Source organism: Miscanthus floridulus, chromosome 14 (assembly GCF_019320115.1).
Source record: "Miscanthus floridulus cultivar M001 chromosome 14, ASM1932011v1, whole genome shotgun sequence".
Taxonomy (NCBI): domain Eukaryota; kingdom Viridiplantae; phylum Streptophyta; class Magnoliopsida; order Poales; family Poaceae; genus Miscanthus; species Miscanthus floridulus.
Window position 1 is genome coordinate 80,442,224 of NC_089593.1, and position 7,228 is coordinate 80,449,451.

Below are 7,228 nucleotides of genomic sequence, written 5' to 3' on the forward strand. Positions count from 1 at the left end.
AGTACAAAGTGTGTGGCCTTAACCGCTGAGCTAGGATAGGAAGTTCGCTTAGTTTGCTTTTCTTTATTTATTTATTAATAGAAATAGTGTAGTTAGTTTATATTCTAAAATCACATAAAAATTTGTGTCTTGATTATTTAATTCTATGATAATTAATTAATGGTCTATAATTATCAAATAATAGTGTTTGTGAACATCATCTCAATATTTGATTACATAGTCAATAATTAAATTATAGAGATGCACACAAAATATAAATTAGTTATTCAGTGTAAATTACTGATACAACGTCTGAATAATGATTACATAGTTAATAATAATCTAACTATCTTCGTTGGGTCCAACAATGAGGGCCTCATCGTGATCACGCCGGACGTAAGCAGGTTTGTCACCTTCTTCAAGGATAGGTAGGGGTACGTTCACCCCAAATGTAGGCATTTCCTGATAGCCCGTGTAGTCTTCTTTGACCGTCACTCCATCGACACCGACAATCTTCCTTTTTCCTTCTAGGACTACTTTTAGCTTTGCTTTTGTCTTGTTGTCCCCTGCATAGAAGATTTGCATAACATCTTTTGCAAGGACGAAGGGGTCATCTCTGTATGCGGTCTTGGTGAGATCAATGGTAGTGAACCCTTCTCTGTCAGTGGTAATTTCTTTGAGCCGGACCCACTGGTAGCGAAAAAGAGCTGCCTTCAACTGACCGTAGTCTAGCTCCCATATCACCTCTATGAAACCATAGTATGTCATCTGCACGTTGTTGTTTTCATCATGAGCATCGAAACGAACACCACTATTTTGGTATGTGCTCTTTTCATCTTGCTTTTTTTGTGTAAAATATAAATCCATTGATCTCATATTCTTGGTACTTAAGCAATGTACTCAAAGGTCCCTTGGCTAAGATATCCTGCTGATTATACAACGTTGTTCCAATCAAGCGGCATCGCAACCAGCTGACAAACTCCTCCTTATGTTTTTATCAAGCCAAGCCTACGACTTGCTCGGATACAAAGTTTGTAGCGATTGCCTATGCTCGTCAATGTATGGCATCACATCCTCTGCTTGCTGGAGAACAGCGAACTATGCCTGTCTAAAAGAAACGGGGTCGTCTACTGTGATAGATTTCTCCCCGATCGTTCCTTTGCCACCTAGTCTTCCCTTGTGATGAGATTCTGGAACTCCAAACCTATTGATGTCCAGATAATATGTGCAGAACACAATGGCCTCCTTCGTTGACCATCCTTCAACTATGCCCCCTTCTGGCCTAAATCTGTTCCTAACATACCTCTTGAAAACTTTCATCAACCTTTCGAAAGGGAACATCTGATGCAGGTACATTGGGCTAAGGGCTCTAATTTGGTCAACAAGATGAATGAGCAGATGCACCGAGATATCGAAGTAAGTCGGTAGGAAATGCATCTCAAGCCTAATGAGAGTTTCGGCTATGTCTCGTTGCAGCTGGTCTAGCATGGACACATCAATGACCTTTTTTGAGATCGCGTTGAAGAACGAGCATAAATTTATGATTGGGGCGCTGACCTTTGGGGGAGGATACCACAAAGGGCAACTAGGAGCAGCTGAGTCATAATGACATGACAATCATGGGCCTTCATACAACCATAGTTGAACTTGAGTTCTCTCATGTTCACTAGCCTCTTCAGGTTTGCACAGTAGCCCATCGGGACTTTGAGTTCATTGAAGAAAGAAATAAGTGCACACTTTTCTTCCTTCTTTAAGGTCCACAACGCAACCAGAAGTTCTAATTGGCCATCCTCTAGCGCCATGGGATGCAGCTCCTTCCTAATTCCCAAGTGTTGCATGTCCAGGCATGTGGCTAGTGAATCCTTTGATGTCCCCCCAGTGTCCATCAAGGTGTTAAGCGTGTTACCGCACACATTTTTAGTAATGTGCATTGGATCAAGACAGTGGCGTACACTCAACACTGGCCAGTAAGGTAGTTTCTAGAAAACCATTTTTTTCTTCCAAACCCTCCCATCAGGCGCTGCTACTGTATTGTGCCCCTTCTCAAGGACAACCTCCAGTTTGTTGACTTCTTGAAGTATCGCATGCCAGTCTCGATATTTTGGAGGTAAGTGTTTCTCAATAGTCCTATCAAAATCTTTTTTTCCTACAGTAAGGGTGATCCTTAGGTAGGAACCTACGGTGTCCAGTATAAACTATCTTTGAGTTCTTTGGCAGATGTACCACATTGGTGTCATCCAAGCACTCGACACATCTAGTACAGCCTTTTGTCTTCTCTCCAAACAAGTAACCTCATCCCGGTAGGTCAGTGATTGTAGCGATAAGTACTACCTTGATCGTGACATGTTCCTTTTTGTACTCATCCCAAACATCGTCCACACCCTTTTCAAACATCTCCACTAGTTCATCGATCACTGGTTCTAGAAACACATCGATGTCATTCCTAGGTTTTCTTGGCCCTTGGATCAGTAGTGGCATCTGGATGTACGACTGCTTCATACAGAGCTAAGGTGGAAGGATGTACATACAGAGCATCACTGGCCAGGTGTTATGATTGCTTCTAACCTGGTCGAAAGGATTCATCCCATCTGTGCTCAAACCAAACCAAAGGTGCCTTACCTCTCCACCGATGTTCTTATAGGACACAATATTGACTGTCCTCCAGTCCTTCCCATCGACAGGTGCCTCATCGTTGTATCTTTCTTATGCTCTTCGCCATACCAGTGCAAAAGCTTGGCTGACTTTGCACATGAAAATAGCCTATGCACCCGGCGAGCTATAGGGAAATACAAAATGACCTTCACGGGACCTCCTCTAGTCTTGGTACCCTCATCTGACGGCCCTTCCTTATACCATGGAGCTTCACACTTGGGGCATGCATCCAAGTCTTTGTATTTGTCTCCACGGTATAATATGCAATCATTAGAACACGCGTGGATTTTTTCAACCTCGAGGCCGATGGGGTAGATCATTTGCTTGGCCAGGTATGTCTTTTCTGGCAACTCGTTGTTTTTCTAGGAGCATTTTCCTTATTATACCTAACAACTGATCAAAGCCTTTATCAATCCGTTTGTCGATTTGAACTCTAACAACATGATGTCGGCTTCCAATTTGCTCATTGGACAATTCTTATACAATGGTGTTTTGCCATCTTGCCTTATTTTTTCTAGCTTTCTCAGTTGTCTTTCACTAAGACATCCGGTCTCTACATTATGTGGCAGCTGAGAAATGCCATCATTATCCTCGGTGTCATCAGCTAGCATGTTCCTAAACACATCATTAACTGTGGCCATAGGTTCCATGTTGACACCGGGTTCCTCGTTAGCATCATGGATGGCTATGTTAGGCATGGCCACATCATCATCGTTTTCCTATAGAACATTCACACCAACCTCGCTATGCATAGTCCATATCGTATAGTTTGGCATGAACCCCATGGTAATCAAGTGCATTAGTACAGACTCAATTTGGGCCCATTTCCTTTGATTCATGCAATCTTTGTATGGGCAGAAGATAGGGTTCCCATTCCTAGCATGGGCTTTGGCATTGGTGATAAACTGACTGACGCCATACATGTACCGCTTGTCCATTCGGGACAAATGCAACCACTCTCGATCCATCTCTATACAAAAAAATATTGAGACAATAATTACAGAGAAATTAACAAGAAGTCAAGCTTCATGAACAACAATAGTAGCTCGAAAGTACCATTTATTCTACACTTATTTAATTTTGTCACCCCATTTTTGGAAAACATTATTGTACACTAATTATTGGAAAATTGAAATTGGTAGCCCTGGCCATATAAATTGAAAATCGTAGCCCCATAAAAAACAATTATTTCACAATAATGAAGAACAATTATTCTACTCGATGCCACATAAAAATGGAGACACTAATTTTAAAAAAAAACTAAAATAGGAGATATGACCTTGAACAACAATATAGCTCCAATGTGTTGGTAGGTGACACATGGATTAATTTGCTCACCAAAATTGTAAAAGAATCTACTCTACTCTTATTAAGAACTAATTATAGCATCACATACTAACAATGATCTTGACCACCATGTAATTAGCTAGATTTTAAATGTGTTCAAAGACACCAACCTTTTGGATGATGGTTTCACCACAATTTGCTTGCAAGCCTTGCACAAAGTCCAATTAGAAAAGTGCTCTCTAGAATGGAGAAAGAACTAGAATGAGAATCAAGCAATGTAGCCATCAAAACAACGCTAATTAAGCAACAAAATCAAAGGAATGGATGCTTGTTACTGACCTTAAAGCAAAAAGATCAAGCCATTCTTCCAAATCCAAGAGCTAGCTTCACGGTAAAGAGCAGCTGCAACAATAGAGGGAGCGGCCCAAACGCGCGCCTATGTGCTCGGGATGGGAGAGAGGAGGAAGGAGAGGACGGCGCTAGCTTTTTGTACTGCTATTTTATCACCATCGGTTCTTGGCTTGAACCGACAGTGATAGCACCAAATCACTGTCGGCTCTTGGTTAGAACCGGCAGTGATAAGTGGCCGCCAACTCACTGCCAGTGTAAGCCACAAACCGACAGTGATGTGGTCCTTCGTTGCCGGTTTTAGCCCAACTCCAATCATTTTCTCATTTTCAAGCTCGGAACCGGCAGTGAAGGTACACCACTGCCGGTTCTCACAAATCTAGCAGTGATGAGGCTGGCAGTGATGTCCAAATCTGCAGTAGTGAATGTTGTGTCTAGCATCATGTGCTTCATTTCCACATGTCTTTGGATGTGCTCTTAACATTCCAGTACGAGAGAAGCCATGATGACATGTTCACATGTAGCATATGTGTTGTTTGGCATATATTTTCCAATGATGTTCTAGGTGATTTGTGCATTTGGCACTATATTTGATCTGTGTCTTCAAGGACTCTATTGTACAAACAGGGGTTATATATATATATGTGTCCTTTAGACATCAATGCAAAGAGTTATACAAAACTTGTATGGACAAGGCCTGTTGTTTCTTACTCTGTCTGCTGCTAGTCTTTGGTTTTCATAAATTTATTAACTATTTACACAGGAACATGTTTAATTAGTGTTGATATGCTTTTTTTCAAGTGTTTGACCTGCAAACTGTGGACGTTCCTGATTTAGTTTCATAACTTTTAGTATATAACTAGAAGAACAACCTGCGCGTTGCTGCGGAACCATTGATTTGGAATGAAATTTAACTATTCATACAATTCTTAGGAAGAGATTAACTATTATAAACTAATGTTAATGGATAGCGTGGCACGCTGACGTAGACAACTAAATGTATGTTAGTGGAAGATATGTCTTGCTGATGTGGATATCATAATTGCTTGTTCTAGTGAACTTTAATTGCAAGTGATAATAGACAGCTGAGATGGACACCTTGCATACAATAGTGGACTGCTGAGGTGGACACCTTGCATATCAGAAAAAATTGCTAATGGGGTTTTGCTTTATAAGAGTATAGGATATGGACCTGGGAAATACTAGGTTTGGTGAATGTCTATATAGGAGGAAATCGGAAGAGATAAAGTCTTGCAGATTTGGGTATGCTGCTTCTGGGAAGCACAGCAGCGATAGTATACATACGTATGGTGCCTCAAGACGTTTGACCGACTAAATTCCATTGTAGATAGAGTAGAGAAATGGGTAGCACCAGAAATAATACTTACGCAAATGCAAGGGTTGATTTTCCATATTCTGGATTTCTGGGTTACTTCTTCAGCGTGAATAGATGGTGGCACCAGTTGTATACACTACCTACAACGACGAAGATGTGGCAGACAACTGTCAATCTTTCCTCTGCTTCATTAGCTAGATTCAGCCTGTTCGCTCGTTGGTTTCAGCCAGGGCTTATCAGCCAGTCAACAGTGTTTTTCTCTCACAACAAACCAGTACCAGCCGAGCTTATCAGCCCAGAAATCAACCAGCAAACAGGCTGATTATAGTGTGTCCTTCGGGCCTGTGTCTAGGTATACACAACTACAAAATGGTTTTGGGAGACATCATCTCTGTTTAGCGGAGATGAGCATATTTTGGGGCCTCGCCTACATGGATAGCTGGGCGGCCTCTAGAAAAATGCCCTTCTCTAAAAATCATCGGTTAATAGAAACGGTCGCCTTATGATGACCGTCTCTATAAACCAATTTTCAAAGATAGATTTCCATCTATGAAAAATTGCTATTAATAGTGGCAGGCGTTCTAAGCGTCCATATCTATAAATCAATTTTTAGAGGCCACCATCTTAAGATGCCCATCTCTATAAATGGTTGCAACCAAAAATATATAGCTGCAAGCAAAAGTATCACAAACTACTTCCCCCGTCAAAACATAATTAATATTTAGGTTTGTCCTAAGTCAAACCATTTCAAGTTTTACCAAATTTATATAAAAAGTACTAATGTCTATGATACCAGACAAGTATTATAAATACATTTATCATGAAATATATTTTCATATTATATCTGTTTGGTGTTATAAAAATTGATATTATTTTCCATAAATTTGGCCAAACTTAAAATAGCTCAACTTAGGACAAATCTCAAACATCAATTATTTTGGGATACGGGGGTTATTTGGTGAAAGGAAGAAGTTTAGCACCTTTCTATTTTATGCATTTGGATTAATCTACAATTTGGCATGTGTTTTCTAGGAGCTGACGGAGAGGCTTTTAGGAATACTCTCTGTGAAAATATCTTGTTTTCCTTAATATATATCATATATGTTATCCGTGACACATTTTAGTGCCTCTTTCAAATAAAACAATAGCAAATATAGCCTAAAGTTCATCTTCACCAAGAATATAAATTATCCTCTTATTCAAAAATGTTAAAATGAAAGACTAAGTCAAATTTCTTCAAGATTGATGAAGTTTGAATTGAAAATATTGGCATCTTCATGTATGAATAAATGCACACTTTCCAAACATATTCCATGGAGAATTTAATCAAACAAATTTTATGTGGTAGATTGTGGTAAATTTTTTATGAAGTTGATCAATGATTAAGAATTTTTAATTTAAAATATAACAGATGTAGTAATGTACATTAAGTGGAAAAAAATGCAGTTCAGCCTTGATTTCACCAACAACCCAACCCACATCAATTCTAAAACATTTTGAATTGCGGCCCTAGCACAAGCCTGCTTCTATCTTCTATGCTAAGGGAATGCTTCACAAGGCTTTTTGCAGTTCTAGCTCCTCTTGCAACAATTACTGTAGCACTATGGGCCAGATGGGTTAGTTCAC